This window comes from Pan troglodytes, chromosome 4 (genome assembly GCF_028858775.2).
Source record: "Pan troglodytes isolate AG18354 chromosome 4, NHGRI_mPanTro3-v2.0_pri, whole genome shotgun sequence".
NCBI classification, from domain to species: Eukaryota; Metazoa; Chordata; class Mammalia; order Primates; family Hominidae; genus Pan; species Pan troglodytes.
Genome location: NC_072402.2, coordinates 126,551,541 through 126,572,414, shown reverse-complemented (window position 1 = coordinate 126,572,414; position 20,874 = coordinate 126,551,541).

Here is a 20,874-nt window from a genome sequence, read left to right as displayed (position 1 = left end):
ACAAAGAACTAAAGCAGGCTCTAATTATTAACATCAGAAATAAAAAAAGAAGCATCAATACAGATCCAATGGATATTAAAAAGATAATAAAAGTATTATGAACAACTTTATGCCCACAAATTTGATCACCTAGATAAAATGGACCAAATTCCTAAAAGACACAGTCTACCAAAATTCACATAGAAGAAATATACAATACATCTATTAAAGAAATAAATCAATAATTGATAACCTTCCAAACAGAAAGTGCCAGGCCCAGATGGGTTCAATGGTGACTTCTACCAAACATTTAAAGATGAATTTCCTTAGTCAATATTACCCTTATACCAAAACAAGACAAGGAAATGATAAGAAAATTACAGACTGATATCTCTCATGAACATAGATGCAACAATCCTCAACAAAACATTATCAAATCAAATCCAACAATGTATAAAACTAATTATACACCACAACCAAGTGGGATTTATCCCAGGTATGCAAGGATTGTTCAACATTCAAAACCCAATTAATACCATGCATCATATGAACAGGATAAAGAAGAAAAATCACATCATCTTATGTCTGCATGCAGAAAAAGCTTTTGACAAAATCTAACACCCATTCATGATAAAAATTTTCAGCAAAATAGAAATAGAGGGGAATTTCCTCAACTTGATAAAGAACATTTACAAAACCCCACAGCTAACATCATTAACAGTGATGAAAAACTCAGTTTTCCTACTCAGATCAGGAACAAGGCAAGGATATGCCCTCACACCATTGCTTTTCAACATTGTTCTAGAAGTCCTAACTAATGGAATAAGAAAATTTTAAAAATATAAAATATATAGATTGGACAGGAAAAGATAAAACTGTCTTTGTTCACAGATGAGATGATTGTTTATGTAAAAAGCCTAAAAGAACCATCAACAACCACAAAAACTTGGAAACAATAAGCCATTATATAAGGTCATGGGATGCAGGGTTAACATACAAAAGTCCATTTCTTTTCTATATACTAGTAATAAAAAATGGAATTTGGAATTAAAAACACACTACCACTTATATTAGCCCCCAAAAAGTGAAATACTTAGGTATAAATACAACAAGTTATATAAAAAAAATGAAGAAAACTATAAAACTCAGATGAAAGCTTCGAAAGAATAACTAAATAAATGGAGAAATTTTCCATATTCACAGATAGGAAAACTCAATATTGTCAAGATGTCAATAGTTTCTTGAACCATAGTTTGATCTAAGTTTCAATGCAATCCCAGTCAAAATCACAGTATGCACTTTTGTGGATACAGACAAACTGATTCTAAAGTTTATATGAAGAGGCAAAAGACCAAGAATAACTCTTTTAAAGGAGAAAAATGAAGTTAGAAAATTGATATACCTGACTTCAAGACTTACTATAAAGCAACAGTAATCAAGACAGTGTGGTATTGGTAAAAGAACAGGAAATTGATCAATGGAACAGAATAGAGAACCCAGAAACAGGCCCACATAAATATATTCAACTGATCTTTGATAAATGAGCAAAAGCAAAGCAATGGAGCAAAGACTGTCTTTTCAATGAGTGCTGCTGTAACAATTGGACATACATACACACACACAAAATGAATTTAGACACAGATCTTATATCTCTGACAAAAAAAAGTTGTAATCAATCTGAACAATCTAACTTTTTATTTGAATATTTAGTCCATTTACATTCAATGAAATTATGTTACAGTTGGGTTTAGGCATAATATCTTGGTATTTGTTTTCTCTTTTCCCATCTAATTTTGTTTTCATTTAGATGTAGGAAGTCAGAAGAGACCTTTACTTCTTCATGTGTTATGTGATTTTTAAAAATATATATGTGTGAAGGAACAATAGAGACTGAAATAATATTTACACCCCACCAAAAGGCATTATCCCTTTTACTGTTGTGTCACCATTGTGGTGAAGTAAGTTAATCGAATATGTAGTTGAGTGACTACATATGTGGGCTTCGTTACAGCTTTAATATGTGGGCTTCATTACAGCTTTAATTAGATTCACTTCACCACTAACTTCAAATATTTTGAGGGGCAGTATCAGCAATTTCTCTTTATCAGAGTTTGAGATTGAAGCACTGGCAAGACTTCAGATTTACATTTTCTTCACTTCAACATTCTTCTGTAACCTTCTGCATCCTAACCATAAGTGGAATTTTCCTTTTACTGTGGTTTCTAAGTTACAATTCAGAGTTTAGTAGTCAAGATCTTTTCACATACTTATTGGTCAATCAGATTCCTATGTATTCTAACAATTGTTTATTCATATCTCTTGCCCATTTTTCAAATATGTTGTTTTTAATTTTATATTTTTATCAGCAAGTTTAATTGTTTTTATCATACAGTCTTGAGTATCCAGTCCATCATACTGCAAAAAACAGAAGCTATCGAGTTATTATTTTTGGAATCCATATGTGTATGCATCTCTGTGTTACAGTTTATTCTCATCATAAGATCTTTTCCTAGCTGTTTTGCTTACCTTGAATGCTATTCCTTCTGATATTTCCATGAGTAATTTCTTGTATCTCAAATCTCAGCATATATACCCCTCTCAGAGATACTTTCCTAGCCTCATAATGTAAAGAAATCATCTTAGTCATTTCTCTTTCTTACTTTCCTTACTATTTCTTTTTACTTTCCTTTTTCCTTTTAATTTAATGTGCCCAAAATTAAGATGACCATGCATGTTTTCATCACTAGCCTGTGAAAGGCCTAAACATTGTTTCTGACAAAACAGTTTTGTTTTGTCATTGTTTGCCCTCTTTGTTCACCATCTCCAATTCCCCTTCTTTTTCCTAATAGATACTCATCCTCATTTATGTCACTTATGTCCTTTTCATCTACCTTACCTTATTTATTTGCACATACTTATATTAATTAAAAAATGCAATATGTTATATGTTGGCTTTTAATTTATATAAATGGTATTACAAAATAAACTTTATTGTACTTCCTTAAGTTCATTGATGTGTTTTGATATTAACCTATATCGCTATATGCAAATCTAGTATGATTTCTGAATGCTTCTCATCATAGGCATATAATTATATGTTATCTATACATTGTCTAGCTAAGGGCATCTATTCAGCCTCCATCCTTTTGCTAGCACTAACAATAATTCAATTAATAGTCAATTGTGCATGCTTCCTGTTTGTCTGTGTAGTGTCATTCACATCAACTTGCTTTGTTTGCATAGCACTTATCAATATGTAACATTTTTCTTGTTATGTTTATTGTTTGCATATTTTTTGCATGCTCAGCCTAGAATGTAAGGGCCATGAGAGTACAAACCTGATTTGTCTTACTAAGATACTGCTATATCGCTGTCATCCAGAAGAATACCTGGCATATAGTAGACATTCATTATCATTTGTTGAATAAATCAAAGTTTTAACATAAGTTTGAGTATGCACTTAAAATAGTCTAGAAATATAGACTGTTTTGTCTATATTTTGGCTATTTATTGGAATATTGTTAGTCCTAGCAAAGGGATGGAGACTGAATAGGTGCCCTTAGTTAGGCAATGTATGAATAATACATAATTATATGCATATGATGAGAAGTATTTAGAAATCATACTAGATCAGAGTAATGAATGAAGTCAGGAGAAGAGAAATTTTTGTCATTTTTATGTATACTTCTATATTTGTGTTGCTTGCAAAGAACATGTTTACTTCTGCATTTTTAAAAAGACTGGTAAGTATAAAATGAAAGTCATGGGAGAGAATATCTCTTAATTATTTACACTATTGTTTATCCCATTAGTATAAACAATGATAATGATGATACCTCTTACATTTTTAGAATACATTATATTTTATAAAGTGTTTTAGAGTCATTTCTGGTTTGATGTCTCCATTGACCCTTTGAGGTAGGCAAAGAAGATATTTTATTCCCATTTTACCCAAGAAAATACAAGGTTTGGAGAAGCTCTGAGGCCATACGGCTAAGTATGGCAGTCTGTATACTCAAATCCACTGCCTCCCACCCATCACCAACATACTCACTATTCTTCCCCCGTTACTCATGGAGGAGCAAGAGGAAACTTCTGCAGCCCTCATGCAATAATTACAACTGAAATTTGGGAGTATCCATACTAAAAAAAATTGGGAAAATTTGGGAGTATCCATAGTAAAAAACAAAAAAGTAATTGAATAAATCACTGAAATGTATTAACAAAATTTAGGTTAAATTAAGGGTAAAATATACTGTAAGACTCTGGATTGTCCTTGAATCCACTGATATTTACAATTACAATTATCGTATATTATTAGATATTTTCTAACATCTAATTGACATTGGCGTTGGGATTATGGATAATCATCCTTTTTAATCCTGGTGTTTTATCCTGATGTTTCCAAATTTCCTGTATTGTATTTATAATACTGTTTCTTAGGGCCTTTCTGCCACTCAAGCATATAAACCCAATTGATTTGAATTTCTCATTTCCGATTCTTCAATCCCATCCCCAATCCCTATGAGTCAATTCCACAATCACAATCCACCACATGTTCCAGCTTCCTATGATTTCATAGGAGTTTATGTTTTTATAGTCTTCTGGGCACCTCTATTTTTACTGACAATGATGCAGACATGAACAGAAAGACCTTAAGGCTGCTGGCAGACAATTTTGTGATCACTACCATCATTCAGAACAACATTTCTAAAAATAACCATAGATTAGAAAGATCAGTTTCCTCCACAAAGAACAGAATTTTTGTAGCCGTGGTTAGATAATTTTATTCCTAAAGATCTGTAAGTATACATGAAATTCCATTGCCAAAATAGACAATGTAACTTTGCAAGGTCTAACTGATAGTATATACCTTAGGAGCCATGAACTAGCAAAACAAAGCTAAATTCAGTGCCTATTATCCTTTGTGATTTGATTATTGTATTCAATGTTGTGTTTTTAATATTCTTTTATGTTGATGATGTTGCTTGTGATAGCAGTGGCTGCTCCAGACAGTTTGCCACTGCCGTCACCCAGGCTGATTCAGAGAGGTGTGGCTAGGGCTGCACACTCCACAGAGTGGCCAGGAGCCCTGTCCTCCTGGGTGGGGCTGCAGCCGCCCAAGTTGTGGCTGCAGATCCAAGCCTCCCTATGCTCTTGGGGGTCTGGGAGCAGGCAGCAGCCCTGCCCTCCCAGGCACAGCTGCAGCCACCCAAACCAGGGCTGCAGACCTGCAGGAGCCCCACTGCCCCCCTGCAGCTATAGCTGCCCAACCCTTGGCTACAGACTCAGGCATCCCTGCACTCTTGTGGGCCCAGGAAGGCCCCCCATGTCTTCACAGGCTCAGAAGTGCCTGCTCCTGCTGCCTGACTTCTCCCTGCTATCTGTATGCTCTTCGAACTTGGAACAAAGTCTGGTGGAGCCCAGTGGCCATGAACAGCAGCAGGAGGCAAATTCCTGGCTGGAAGGGGGTGGGTCCCTGTTGAGGCTCCACCTTCAGGCCAGGGAGGGCCTGAAGGCTGGGGGCTGGGCTGCCAGTCCCACAGATGGGAGTGGGAACTGGTACCTTTTCAAGGCTGCCCATGGACCAATCGGTGTGCACTACCTCCCCTCTGAGACCCATAAAAGCCCCAGGCTCAGCCAGAGCTGAGCAGACCAGACCAGACAACCAGCCGGAGAGGAGCTACCCTCTCTGCTGAGGGCTTCAAAGACATGCAGTGACACTGCGACTACCAGAGTGGAGCAACCCACTCCAGGGTCTCCTATCTGCTAGGAGCTGGGCAGAAGACAGGACAACCAGCTGCACAGAGGAGCTGCCCCCCTCCAGGGCCTCCTCTCTGCTGAGAGCTGAACAGTTCATGGTATGACCTGCCTACAGAGAGGAGCTACCTACTGTGGGTCTCCTCTGAGCTGTTCTAACACTTCATAAAGCTCTCTTCATCTTGTTCACCCTCCACTTTTCTGCATGCCTCATTCTTCCTGGATGCAGGACAAGAACTCAGGCAAAGATGCCACTGGCAACAGAGGTTTCTGGCCAGAAAATTGACACCCCAAGGATCCCATAACACTTATATTTTATTGTCATAAAATATTGCTTTTTAAGAATATACCAAATGTATTTATCCATTCTACTCTTGATAGATGTCTAGTCTATTTGTGTTGCTATGCCAAAATGCCTAAGACAGGGTAATTCATGAACACAGACATTTATTTCCTGCAGTTGTGAAGGCTGAAGTCTACAATGAAGGTGGTAGCATTTGGTGTCTGATGAGTCTTCTTGCTGCATCCTCACATGGCAGAAGAGTGGAAGAGAAGGAATTCAGTCCTTCAACCTCTCCTATAAGGGCCCTAATGCCATACATAAGTGCTACACCTTCTGGCTTAATAATTTCCTAAAGGCCCCACTTCTTAATAATATCACATTGGCAATTAAGTTTCCATACATGAATTTTGGGGGACATTCAAACAGCAGCAATGTTTTTTTTTTTCTTACAGAACAATACTGTTTTGAATATCCTTGTCTACGTAAATGGTGCATGTGTGCATGAGCTTTGTTTAAGGATATTTACCCACTAAAATTGCTAAGTTACAAATTATACAGTTTCATATTCATAGACAATGCCAAACTATTTTCCAAAGTGATCATGCCAATTTATACTCCCTCTAGTAATGTATGAATGCTCCCATTTTTCTATATTCTTGCTAACATTTGATATTATCAGGCTTTTACTTTTTACCCCAGTCTGCTAGAAATATAATGGCTTGTTATTTAAGTTTTAAGTTTTTTCCTTTATCAATTCTGGAAAATTCTTATCCATTTGTTTTCAAATATTACCTCTGTTCTATGCTCTCTTTTCCTTCTTACAGTCCAAGTAGGCAAATGTTAGACTTACCAGTTCCTCAATGCCTCTTAATCTATCCTTCATACTTTTCATCTCTTTGCCTATTTGTGTTGTATTCTGGATAAATTTTTCAGATCTTTCATTCAATTCACTAAATCTTTCTTCTATTAGATGCATTTTAGGTTAAAAATGTCTTTTAAATTTTTTATTCCAATTATATATTTTATTTCTAATTTTTTTCTTCCTTGAAGTTGTTTGGTCATTTAGTATCATTCCTTATTTCCTACACATATTTTTAAACTTGGCTTTTATTTCCTATAAGGAAATATATTTTATAATTATGTATTATATTTCACTGTCCTTCAAATTTCTGAGAGTCTGTTTCTACTGTTTATTGTTTCTGCTGGTCCTTCCTCGTGGTGTCTTGTTTAGTTATTTTTTATTGTGGGCTGCTCAATTGCTTTAAAATTTATTATGAAAAATCATTGAGTTGGGGCATGATGATGGGTTCCTGCAGAGATTTCCATTTGCTTCTCTGCCAGGTGGTCTTTGGGACACCAACACTTTGCGATCAGTCTAAATTAAATTCTCAGCTTGAGGTTTGTAGACCACCCATGTGCTGTGTATTTAGGCTTCAAATGAATTTGAGAATTGGTTTGTGGTTAGAAGTTCTCAAAAATTTTGTTTTCCCTTCCATTCAGCACCTGTGTGTGAGAGAGTTGAGTTTCATTTAAGCCCAAGATTGGAGGAGGTAGTTTTCTGAGTTTACTTTTACATTGAAGGTATGGCTATTTGGATCTCACCTTTATGGGAAAGGTGAGGATCTCTATTAGGCTCCTCAACACGAGTGGAACTTTAAACTGTCTCATCTTTTTTGAGCCGTTCAAGCCCACAAAAACCAAAGCTCATGTTAATTTTGCTCAAAAAAACTTCATAGTAAAATCCAGCTGCAGTGCTCCACCTACTTCTCAGTCCCTAGACCTAATTCCTTACTCTTAACTCATTGATCCTTCTAAAAGAATTATGTTTCTATCTTAAGCAAGCAGTTTTGTTGTTTTCAGCATGAGACACAAAGTTGTGTTGGTTTTCTTTTAAGTCATTTTATTTTCCTGGTGGGCTTATTCCATACCATATCTAAAGAATTCTATCATCTTACCCAATTTCATGTGACAACAGAGACAGAGATTGAAGTGCTGCAGCTGTAAACGAAGGGATGTGCAGATTGCAGGCACTCCACAAGAGGCTAGGGGAGGCAAGGAAGGATTCACTTCCACAGATTTCAGAGTGAGCACAGCCCTGTTGGTGCCTTGATTTCAGACTTCCATCGTCCAGAACTGTGAAACAAATTTCTGTTGTTTTAAGTCACCTAGTTTGTAATACTTTGTTACCATAGCCCTAAGAAACTAATACAGCCTCTATTCAAAATAATCCATTTGTAGTGATAGGATCATCAGGATAGAGCATCCCTTACGGGCATGAAGCTCTGTGCCCTGGGAAAGAGAAAAAAGAAGAAGAAAGGCTTTTCCCAGTGTTCTTCCTGGTATTGAATCTGTCAGACAGTTAAGAATGGCCAGGGTGGTTGTGCTATGCTTTATTCCTTGTAAACACCCACTGATGTTTCACAAACTGGCATCTGAAATACTTTCTAAGAGAGATTTAGTAAGTTTGTTACATAGTTGTACAAAGTAACATTACCTTTTTGTAATATTTAAGTACAGCCGCAGAGAATTTTGTTACAATTAGAAAGCAAGCTGACATCATATTTCTTTCCCAATATGAGTTGAAATAAAAATGAATGTTAGTCCTACTTTTCCAGCTGGGAGCCAAAAACAGCAAGCCAGTGAACCCAGGAAGGCTGTCACAAGGAGAGCAGAGGATACCGTATGATTTCTGCATCCCAGATTTCATAAAATGTCCAGGAAAAAATTAACTTGAAGCAACTTATATGGTTAAGATATAGCATTGGCAGTATTTACCGGAGACATAAATTATATTAGGAGTTAACTAGGCATAGGTGGAGAAGGGTTTAGGGCAATAAGAACATTCCAGATGAGAGAAGAGTGTGTGAAAGGCTCAGTGGAGGGGTAGAGTGCAGTGCCCTGGAGGAACTGAAGTAAGGCCAGGGTTTCTGGAGTGTAGAAAACCAAAGGAATGTGGTGCAAGATGAGGCTACAAGAGGTAGGCAGCAGACGATTGCATGAAGCTTTGCAGATATCATTAAGGGAAGAGTTTAAAGTGTTTCAAATTCATGTACAGGAAGGCTGCATGTCAGAGGAAACCTCAGATAGAGATGTAAGTCTGAGACCAATCTGAGTATTAGTAGACACTGAAATCAAGGTCTTACCTACACAAAGTACACAGACTGAGAAGACAAGAGGGTTTGAGACCATGCTTGCTAACCTTCAATTATCTTTTATTTCAATGGGAAACTGAGGCTCAGACACTTTCAGTAACTTGATCAACTCTATTATCACACCTCTTATCACAACCTCCTGGAGTCTCCTCTATGAAAGGAAGGCTTGCTTTAAAAATGCTTCTGCTGGTTGTAGATGTGTGGTATTATTTCTGAGGGCTCTGTTCTGTTCCATTGGTCTATATTTCTGTTTTGGTAGCAGTACCATGCTGTTTTGGTTACTGTAGCCTTGTAGTATAGTTTGAAGGCAGGTAGCGTGATGCCTCCAGCTTTGTTCTTTTAGCTTAGGATTGCCATGGCAATGTGGGCTCTTTTTTGGTTCCATATGAACTTTAAAGTAGTTTTTTCCAATTCTGTGAAGAAAGTCATTGGTAGCTTGATGGGGATGGCATTGAATCTATAAATTACGTTGGGCAGTGTGGCCATTTTCACAATATTGATTCTTCCTATCCATGAGCATGGACAAGAAATGGGGAAAGGATTTCCTATTTAACAAATGGTGCTGGGAAAACTGGCTAGCCATATGTAGAAAGCTGAAACTGGATCCCTTCCTTACACCTTATACAAAAATTAATTCAAGATGGATTAAAGACTCACATGTTAGACCTAAAACCATAAAAACCATAGAAGAAAATCTAGGCAATACCATTCAGGACATAGGCATGGGCAAGGACTTCACATCTAAAACACCAAAAGCAATGGCAACAAAAGCCAAAATTGACAAATGGGATCTAATTAACTAAAGAGCTTCTGCACAGCAAAAGAAACTGCCATCAGAGTGAACAAGAAACCTACAGAATGGGAGAAAATTTTTGCAATCTACTCATCTGACAAAGGGCTAATATCCAGAATCTACAATGAACTCAAATAAATTTAAAAGAAAAAAAACAAACAATCCCATCAAAAAGTGGGCAAAGGATATGAACAGACACGTCTCAAAAGAAGATATTTATGCAGCCAACAGGCACATGAAAAAATGTTCATCATCACTGGCCATCAGAGAAATGCAAATCAAAAACACAGTGAGATACCATATCACACCAGTTAGAATGGCGGTCATTAAAAAGTCAGGAAACAACAGGTGCTGGAGAGGATGTGGAGAAATAGGAACACTTTTACACTGTTGGTGGGACTGTAAACTAGTTCAACCATTGTGGAAGACAGTGTGGCAATTCCTCAAGGATCTAGAACTAGAAATACCATTTGACCCAGCCATCCCATTACTGGGTATATACCCAAAGGACTATAAATCATGCTGCTATAAAGGCACATACACGCATATGTTTATTGTGGCACTATTCACAAGAGCGAAGACTTGGAATCAACCCATATGTCCATCAATGATAGACTAGATTAAGAAAATGAGGCACATATACACCATGGAATACTATGCAGCCATAAAAAAGGATGAGTTCATGTCCTTTGTAGGGACATGGATAAAGCTGGAAACCATCATTCTCAGCAAACTGTCACAAGAACAAAAACCGAAACACCGCATGTTCTCACTCACAGGTGGGAATTGAACAATGAGAACACTTGGACACAGGAAGGGGAACATCACACACCAGGGCCTGCCATGGGGTTGGGGGAGGAGGGAGAGGGGAGGGAAAGCATTAGGAGATATACCTAATGTAAATGATGAGTTAATGGGTGCAGCACACCAACATGACACATGTATACATATGTAACAAACCTGCATGTTGTGCACAGGTACCCTAGAACTTAAAGTATAATAAAAAAATTTAAAAATTTAAAAAAATGCTTCTGCTATGTTGACTTTAGGCCCTAAAGTTTTCCACAGGAGAAAATTTTGGCTCTTTTAATAAGCAGTTTCTTCCAGTTCAAATAAAATGTTATAAAATCTCAGTAAAGGTTCTTCCTCAAAAAGAAAGAAAGAAATCATGACAATCTGGGTATGCATATTCCTAAGAAAATGAGTAGCCTCTTCTGTTGCTGATCTTGAATAATTAAGGTCAAATGTTGAAAGAGCTAAAGAAAGCAGCTTGAGACAGATTATTACAGGAGTAAGTGGCTCACACACTTAAGAACTGCACTCAATCACATTCAAGACAAGGGTTTATCAACTAAGGAATTGCCCTTTCAACACCTGAAAGCACTTTGTATCAGAAAATTGTGGATTATATCCTGAGTGAAAAGTCAGGATAATTAAATATTGATTAATAGTAGTTGAGCTTAATGAGAAACACATCAGAAGTTGAGATATCAAAATTCACTTTCTGTTTTGCATGAGCTTGCCTCACAGCAAACTTTATGAATTTAGGTACAATCATTATAATCAATATTGTATTTTTTATGAAAACTTCACATTACATAAATCTTATGCTATGTCTCATCTCTTAAAGCTCTTCATACCTGGAAGTCACTTTGTTTTCACAGTTTTTGCTAGGTACTGCCATTCTCTGGGAAGCATTTGTTTACCCAGTCTTCCAGAAAAACATCTGTATACACCATACTGTATTCCAGCCCCTGTAGCTTCATTTCTGCTTTACTACATGGCAAAATGAGTCGACTGCAACCTCTGCTATAATACCCATTTCCCTGCTCATTCCTGATCATGCTGCACTCAGGCTTTTGCCCTCATTGTTCTATTTAAAGGGCATTTTTTAAAAGAACACCAATGACCCAATGACCTCTTTGTTGCTAAAGCCAGTAGTCACTTCTCAGTGCTCATCTCATTTGACCGATGAGTGGCATTTGTCACAGAAAATGGATATCACACACTCATGTGTTTTCTTCTCCTTCTGTCACTGATCTTTTCCCTATCATTTCTTACTCATTGATCTGAACTCTAAAAAGTTTAAATGCCTTAGTCTTTGTCCTTGGACTTTTTTTCTCCTTATCTTCTACTCACTCTCTTGGTTATCTTATTTAGTCTCGTGGCTTTAAATTCCACCTAAGTGGACAATTCCCAAATGTATATTCCCAGACCAGAAGTTGTTCCAGAATTTTTGACTCATGTAACCAACCACCTAACTGACATAAAGTGATGAGGGTATTTTAAAAGTGAAACAGAGCGTTAAAAAATAAAGGGGAAGATACTGCTCAGAAAGATGAAATAAATGTCAAAGTGATAGAAAGTATGAGAAAAGGAATAAAAAATTTTAGAATCTATTCAAGAAATTCCATAGTTTACTATTAGAAAATTTAGAAAGGGAGACTAAAGGAAAGGTAATAACAAAAAGGGAATGAACACAAATATTAATTTTCCATAATAAAATCACTGTATTTTATTATGTATTAAAAGATCACTGTATTAAAAGGCCCACTGAATGCATAGCAGAATAATTTTTTAAATCTATACTCATGCAAATCATTCTGAAATATCAAATATCTTGAGATGAAGAGGAGATGCTAAGTTCCCAGACAGAAAAACAGGGTAATATAAAAGAGTAGTCATTAAAATGGCATATGGAATTGGACTTTTCAAAACAGCAACACTGTAAGCTAGAAAATAATTCATTCAACAATGATTTACTGAGTGCCTGCTCTGAACCAGGTACTATTTAAGGTGCTGACAAGAAAGATGCCTTTGAAATTATGAGAGAAAATTATTTCTAACCTAAACCAAGATACTCAGGAAGACTAAAGTATATAAAAAAATAACTACCTCATATGAACTCTTGTTGAGCTATTGGAGCATGTGGACTGCTAAAATAAAGTTTGTAAACCAAGAAAGAAGATTCAGGCTTCAGGGGATATGGATTAAGGAACAGACTTCCAGGGTGATTGGAAGGGATGTCCCAGGACAAGAATGGTTGGGCTCCAGGAGAGATGTCATGGTGGTGGCGGGGAATGAAACTCACTGATAACCTACTGTGTTTCACTATTTTGAGAAAAGTTTCAGAATTCTATTAACTCTGAAAATTCAAATTAAAAGTGTTGGAAGTAGCAGCCTGAGAAGTGAGGCTTGAGGTGGGGTACTTTTATTGTTATAAGTTGTATATTAACATTTAACTCTTTCAAATATGGTCATTTATTACTCAATAAAATAGTTAAGTACATGTCTTTAAAAGAACTGAATTAGAATAAAAATATGTCAGTTAAGGCAAAAACACGATAGTATTTCTTCTTTTGTTTAATTAAAACTAACTTAATTCCAACAAGATTGCCACAATCCCCTTTAAGGTAGTTTGAATAGATGAACATCAGTTCCCATACACAGTTAGGAAAGCAGATTGTGTAAGGTAAGGACTGAAACAAAGTTTATTGCCTCCATAAACAATTGCATCAGGCTTTGCAGCCTATATTTTCTTAAGAATGAAGATAACATATTCTTTATCAAAGCAAACCAAAACAGACTATAAATTATATATGTTTCTTGGTTCACAGAGAACTACAATTCATCTGGAACCAAGCAGGAATGGAGCTCTATAAAGACTCACTAAGTCACTGTAAATTATAGACAGAGGAATTTTTCCACCGTGGTGCAGCCTTCTTTCTGGTCAGTTCCTTTCCTAGATTTTGAAATGCAAGGCATCCAACTGACTATCGTATACCCAAAACACTTGTATATGTATTCCCAATAAATAAAAGTCAGTGGAAATAATTAGAACCATGGTGAAAACAGGGAAATTGTTCAATTTAGTTAAAGTTAGAATGGTATTGTCGGGGTACAAATTTCCCAGGTACATGTAGTGGGAGTCCAATGTCTGAAGCATTGACATGTTGATAAGAACATAAAACATTGACATTCAGAATATGAATACCTTTTCACCCAAAGAAACCTGAATTCAAAGATGGTTAACCACAGAAATGAAAATATCTTGGGTGGTCTAACTCTAGATATTTGTTCTTAGCGTATTTGGTCAAAGCAAAAAACCACTAAAGAGTCTGGTATGATGTATGGTCTCTTCCTAGAAGATGCTTGGGGTTAAACAGGTTGTTGTTAGTCAGACATGGGTGAAGTAATTGTGGCAAGAAGCTTGTGGAGAGGTTTATCAGGGGCCAGGTCATAACCAGCCCTTTCTCCCAGAGGAAGGATCATTAATAGGGGCCAGCTTCCTTCAAAAAGCCCTACTTTTTCCTGATCTCGCCTACTAAGTAAACTAAAATTCCTGGACATTATATCACAAGCCACATTAAGAAGACTCTGAAACATGGAGAGAGGAAGACAGGCCAGGACTCAAAGAATGACACAGTGGCCTCGTATATCCAAGACTAGGAGCTGAACAAGATGTTAACCTGGAAACACCAATGAGTGCAGACAATAAAAAGCCCCAAGGAAAGCTTGCTTCTCTATCCAAAGGGCCAGGAAATAGGTAGCCTAGCAAGATGGATAAAAATCCACAACAAATAAAATAAAAAATAAAGCCACAATTTCATTCCTACCAACATCAAGAAAGGCTGTTTAGAAAGTTTAGACTTCCACTCTCTTCAGGATATAACAAGGTGTCCCATCCCCATTTTCCCCTCCCCTTTCTATTCAGAGAAGGCTGAATGGAAAGTTGGAATTTTCATCACCACCAGGCTGCACCCCAACCCTGTGGTGTCAGTGGCAGCCAAGTGAGTAGTAGCAGGAATGACCCCTAAGGATGCCCCTTCTCCTCCCAGCTTAGGAGGTATTGGTGGATGCCTATGGGGAGTTGCAACTCCCATGTCTGCACAGTGGAAATGAGGAATCTCCCACCTTAGGTGTTAACTGAGACCAATAGGAACCTGGACTTCTACTCCCATCTGGCAGTGATGACGCGGGATATCCCATTTCACATCCCCTGCTGGAGCCATATCATAAACACCCAGCTAAACCAGAAGGTTTAAATAGGAGCCATATCAGAAATAGCCAGCTAAACCAGGAGGTTTAAATAAGATCCAGAGTTTCACAGCATCATACCCAAAATATCCAGGTTTCTTTCCATTTTTTTTTTTTTTTTCTGAGATGGAGTCTTGCTGTGTCCGCCAGGCTGGAGTGCAGTGGCGCGATCTAGGCTCACTGCAACCTCCGCCTCCCAGGTTCAAGCAATTCTCCTGCCTCAGCTTCCTGAGTAGCTAGGATTATAGGCATGTGCTACCACAACCAGCTAATTTTTGTACTTTTAGTAGAGACGGGGTTTCACCATGTTGGCCAAGATGGTTTCTATCTCTTGACCTCGTGATCTGCCCGCCTCAGCCTCCCAAAGTGCTGGGATTACAGGCATGAGCCACTGCACCCAGCCTCCAGGTTTCCTTTTTTTTGAGATGGAGTCTCACTCTGTCACCCAGGCTGAAGTGCAGTGATGCCATCTTGGCTCACTGCAACCTCTGCCTCCTGGGTTCAAGTGATTCTCAAACCTTAACCTCCCAAGTAGCTGGGACTACAGGCACGTGCCACCGTATTTTTAGTAGACATGGGGTTTCACCACGTTAGCCATGCTGGTCTCAAACTTCCGACCTCAAGTGACCCAGTTGCCTTGGCCTCCCAGAGTGCTGGGATTATAGGTATGAGCCACCATACTCGTCCAGCTTTCAATAAAAAAATCATTCATCATACCAAGAACCAGAGAGATACCAAACTGAATAAACAATCAACAGAAGTGTGTGCACTAAACAACAGAACTACAAGTTATACAAAACAAAATATGATAGAACTGAAAGGAGACATAAGTAAATCCATAATTAGAATTGGAGAGTTTAACACTATTCTGTCAACAGATAGAATAACTAGACAGAAAATTGGCAAGAATATATAAGAACTCAATAACACCATTATCCAACAGGATCTAATCAACACTTAGAGACCACTCCACTCAACAGCAGAATGCTCCTTCCTTTCAAGAGCCCACAGTACATATTCCAAGAAAACTATATCCTCGGCCACAAAACAAACCTCAGTACATTTAAAGGCATTGGAATCATACATATATTATTCAACCACAATATAATCAAATTAGAAATGAGTTAACAAAAAGATAACAGGAAGATCTCCAAACACTTGGAAACTAAAAAGACGCTTCTAAATAATCTATGAGTGAAAGAGGGAGTATCAGAAGAATGAAATATAGATTGAATTGAATGAAAATGAAAATACAATACATCAAAAATTGTGGGACACAGCAAAAGCAGTGCTGAATGGAAATTTATAGCACTAAGTGCATTCATTTGAAAACATAAAAAAACTCAAATAAACAATAATGACATGATTAACTATATAGAAAGTCTCAAGATATCTCCCAACCATAGGTGTTAATCTAACAAAATATGTACCGTACTTGTATGATGAAAACACAAAATGTTCATAAATCAAAGAATATCTACATAAATGGAAAAACATATTGTGTTCACAGATTGGAAGTTAAACATATTAAAGATGTCAATTCTTACTAAATTAATATGCAGCTTTAATTCATTTCCTATCCAAATCCCAACAATAATTTTGTATACACAGTTGCCTCTTGAACAGAAGTTTGAACAAGACAGGTCCACTTATCCACAGATTATCTTCCACTTCTGCCACCCTAACACAGCAAAACTAACTCCTCCTCTTCCTTTTTCTCCTCCTCAGTCAACTCAACATGAAGAGGATGAGGATGAAGACCTCGATGATGTTCCACCTCCACTTAATAAATAGTAAATATACTTTCTCTTCATTATGATTTTCTTAATAACATTTTATTTTCTCTAGCTGATTTTATTGTAAGAATACAGTATAGGCTGGGTGTGGCTCACACCTGTAATCCCAGCACTTTGGGAGGCCAAGGTGGGTGGATCACATGAGGTCAGGAGTTCAAGACCAGCCTGGCCAACATGGTGAACCCATCTCTGCAAAAAATACAAAATTAGTCAGGCACAGTGGTGGGCGCCTGTAATCTCAGCTACTCGGGAGGCTGAGGCAGGAGAATCACTTGAACCCGGAGGTGGAGGTTGCAGTGAGCCAAGATCACACCATTGCACTCCAGCCTGGGTGACAGAGTGAGATTCTGTCTCAGAAAAAAAAATACAGTATATAATTCATATAACGTACAAAATATATTGTAATGGACTGTTTATGTTATCAGTAAGGCTTCTGGTCAATAGCAGGCTACTCAGTGGTTAAGTTTTTGGGGAGTCATGAATTTTCGACTGCATGAGGGCTCAGTCCCCCAACCTCCACATTGTTCAGGGTACAACTGTATAGATAAGTTTATTCTAAAATTTATATAGAAAGGCAAAATAACTAGAAGAGTTAGTTATGAAATAAAAAGGATAGTCATAGAAATCAATCTACCTGACTTCAAGCCTCATTAAGTAGCTATAGTAATTAAGACTGGTATTTGGCAGAGGAATAAACGTAAAATCAATGGAATATAATAGAGAACCTAGAAATAGATCCACACAAACATGCCCAACTGATTTTTGGCAATGATGCAAAATTCAGTTCCATGAAGGAAAGACATTTTTTTCAACAAATGAAGCTGGAGAAAATGGGCATCCATGGTCAATGGCAAAAAAAAAAAAAAAAAAAGAAAAAAGAAAAACCCACAACGTTGACCTAAGTCATATACCTTATACAAAAATTAACTAGCACTGGATCATACACTTGGATTGAAATGTAAAGTGTAAAACTATTGAGCCTCTAGGGAAAAACAAAGGAAGACATACTACGTAACATACAATGCTCCTCTGCAATAAAAAGGAACAAACTATTGGTACGCACAATAACCTGGATGAATATCAGAATTAGGCAAAGTGAACAAAGCCATTTCCAAAAGGTCACACATACTGAATGGTTTCACTTATATAACATCCTTAAAATAAAAAAATTACAGAAATAAAGAAGAAATTAGTGATTTTAAAGAGTTAAGGAGAGCTGGATGCAGGAAGAAGGGAGTGTGGCTGTAAAAAGGCAAAATGAGGGATCCTTGTGGCAATGGAGATGTTCTGTGTCTTGATTGTATTGATATTAATATTCTGGTTGCAATATTATACTGTAGTTTCACAAAATGTTAATATTGGTAGAAACTAAGTCATGGTTACATGGGATCTGATATGGTTTGGCTGTGTCCCCACCAAAATCTGATCTTGAATTGTAGCTCCCATAATCCTCACATGTCATGAGAGGGAACTGGTGGGAGGTAATTGAATCATGGGGATGAGTTTTTCCTGTGCAGTTCTCATGATAGTGAACAAATCTCAAGAGATCTGATGGTTTTATAAAGGGCAGTTCTCCTGCACACACTCTCTTGACTGCTGCCATGTAAGACATGCCTTTGCTCCTCCTTCACCTTCTGAGGCCTCCCCAGCCACGTGGAACTATGAGTCCATTAAATCTCTTTTTCTTTATAAATTACCCAGTCTCAGGTGTGTCTTTATTAGCAGCATGAGAACAGACTAATACAGGATCCCTCTATATTATTTCTTATAACTTCATGTGAATCTATAATTATCTCAAAATTTTAAATGTAAAAAAAGAAAACTAAAAATGAACTTCCTTCCCACATACCCAAATGAAGAATTTGACAAACCAAAATAATATTCCTAAGTAACAGTGTACTCAGTTTTTTCCCCCTTTCTTTGTTCCCCATACATCCCACAGTCCTTACCTTGCCTCATTTTTTAGGAATGATTTTTTAGGTAATGTTCAGTATATATGTTCAATGATGTATGCATTAAACAGCTTCCCTTACATCATCTTTCTCTCCAGCTATTTCTGCCACACCATCCCAGACATTGTTCATTTCATCAAATTATAACTTATTAGTACTTCCCTCACCTCCCACCATACATGACAGCCTTCAAACTGGCACCTTCATCTTTGTCTAGCAAACCAACTTTTCCACCCTCTTAGTTTGATTTTTATTTTCTAACCACAGGGTTGCTTATCTACCACTCCTGATTAAAATATCATTCTCATACTCCAAATCTTCATGCTCCTTTCTTAGATTTCTTAGATTTTTCTCTTTATTTGGAACATTTGTTTTCTTTTACTTTCTTTTTTTTGAAACAGAGTCTCACTCTATTGCCCAGGCTAGAGTGCAGTGCTGTGATCTGAGCTCACTGCAACCTCTGCCTCCTGGGTTCAAGTGATTCTCCTGCCTCAGCCTCCCAAGTAGCTGGGATTACAGGTGCCCACCACCACACCTGGCTAATTTTGTATTTTTAGTAGAGATGGGGTTTCACCATGTTGGCCAGGCTGGTCTTGAACTCCCGGCCTCAGGTGATCCACCCACCTCAGCCTCCCAAAGGGCTAGGATTACAGGCATGAGCCACCATGCCCAGCTGGAACATTTGTTAAATTACACAAGTAATACATAGATAGCACCTGTTCGTGACTCATAGAATATAGACGTACTCAGAGAAAATTGTAACATTGATACCTTGAGTAATTGTTTCTTTTCAGAATTTTTTGATTATTTTATGCATTTTTTCATATAAACTTAAAAATGAGCTTGTCATTGTACATGAAAAATACTGTTAAATTTTTGATTGAGTTATATTGACTTTGGTGATTGTTTTCTCAAGAATTAACACCTTCATGATTTGAATCTTCTATAGATCATGATATGCTAATCTTTTTTTAGATACTTATAGTCTAATATAATCAGACTAACACTGATTTTCATGTGTTAGTCTTCTATTCAGTCACCGTTCTGAATTGTCTTATTAGTTCTAGTAGTTTTTCCATTATTTTTCTTGCATTTTCTCAGTATAAAACTATATTGCTTGCAAATGATATCATTTTTTCTCCCATTCAGATATATGTGTGTATATCTGTATGTGTATATGTGTGTGCACACATACACCTATACCTGAATATACATATGTGTGTGTGTATATATATATATATGTATGTGTGTGTATATATATATGTGATGGTTAATACTCTCAACCTGATTGGATGCAAAGTATTGATCCTGGGTGTGTCTGTGAGGGTGTTGCCAAAAGAGATTAACATTTGAGTCAGTGGGCTCAGGAAGGCAGATCCACCCTTAATCTGGTGGACACAATCTAATCAGTTGCTAGCAAATATAAAGCAAGCAGAAAAATGTGAAAAAGAGTGATGGGCCTAGCCTCCCTGTCTACATCTTTCTCCATGCTGGATGCCTCCTGCCCTTGAACATTGGACTCCAAGTTCTTCAGTTTTGGGACTCAGACTGGCTCTCCTTCCTCCTCAGCTTGCAGACTGCCTATTGTGGAACCTTCTGATAGTGTAAGTTAATACTTAGGAAACTCCCTTTTATATATATATATATATATATATATATATATATATATATATATATATATAAAATATCCACATTTCTGATACACACTTTTTTATGGTATGTAACTTGCATTTTTCTTGTATTTTTCTTAACTCACTGTATCACTGAGCTCCTTCAATAGCATATTAGATGTGATGTTGACAGTGGGCATTCTTATTTTTTCCAGAGTTTTACTTCACTGGACTTAATAGAAAAACAGATAGGGTTTTTATTCACTATTTTTCACATATTATCTATTGGATTAATTTCCTTCACTATTTTTCAAATATTATCTATTGGATTAATTTCCACATTTATTTTTATTATTTTATTCCTTTTATTTTTATTTTATTTTTTATTCACTTTTCAGCTTTTTACATTCATACTTAGATCATTCACTTTATCATATTTATACACATATAAAGATCTATGTATTATTTAGACATCTTCTTAAGAACTGCATGTTAAAACATGTTAATTAATG